Source organism: Suricata suricatta, chromosome 6 (assembly GCF_006229205.1).
Source record: "Suricata suricatta isolate VVHF042 chromosome 6, meerkat_22Aug2017_6uvM2_HiC, whole genome shotgun sequence".
In the NCBI taxonomy this organism is placed as follows: Eukaryota; Metazoa; Chordata; class Mammalia; order Carnivora; family Herpestidae; genus Suricata; species Suricata suricatta.
Window position 1 is genome coordinate 1,796,542 of NC_043705.1, and position 1,010 is coordinate 1,797,551.

Below are 1,010 nucleotides of genomic sequence, written 5' to 3' on the forward strand. Positions count from 1 at the left end.
ATTACAAGGAAATTTAAACTCGAAAAGTCCAAGGCTAACAAATATATGTTTAATATATTTAGTGATATCAACGAGTGAGGCAAGTTTCTGGATCACCCAATTTCAGGCAACAGGTGTCTATATCAGAAGCAGAGATGAGAGAGAGGGAGAGAGGGAGGGAAGGATAGAATGAGAGAAAATCTCTCACAATAGATAAGAAGTACATTGACTACATAAGTTGAAAGAAATATTTGATGAAATGTGCCTTGAAGCAAATGTAGACATTGAATGTTTGCATTGGGGTTAAGAAAAGAGAAGGGAAAGGAGCTATTAAAGAACTGGAGAAATGTCTGACATCCCAAAGAAGAATGTATGAGAGGATGGAAGTTAATTTCTGTTAGAATGAATCAATTCTGCTTTCTGAAAGCAAAATGTCAAATTTAGTTCTAATCATAAAATATTCCTCTAACTTCCCTAGCATCTCACTTTCAAACAAACAAAAACATTAGATGTGGGTGCATTTGTTCTTACCAGAAATACTTTTACACAGGGAATGCCTTTAGCAAGCCCCTCATCTTCTTTCCAAACATAATAAACTTCTTCCTTACTACCTCAAAGTCTTTCTTACGAGTTCTTTGTGTCCAATAAAAATGACTTCGATGAAAAAAATGCAGAAGAAATTCCCATCTTGTACCAATGGTTTTCCTTTTGAAACTGAACTCTTGGGCCCAGGAAGCACGGATTTCCATAAAAACTGTTCAGTCCCAGCCTCTTGTGATGGCAAAGGATCACAGGACAATCTACAGTACCCTGCATTCCAGATGCATAGTTTTGGAGGATAACAAGTTTGCAAAGCAGCTCCTCAACCTATATGCCCACAGGGAGCTTGACTGGATGGGAGGAGTCATGTTTTCACTCTTTCTGTGTTTGTGAAACTTTTTAATGAGTCTATTCTTCTGAGACTCCAATATGCAAAGAGAACTTTGCTTTCCCAGGAGAAGGTTTAGACTAAAAAGATGATGCATTTCAAG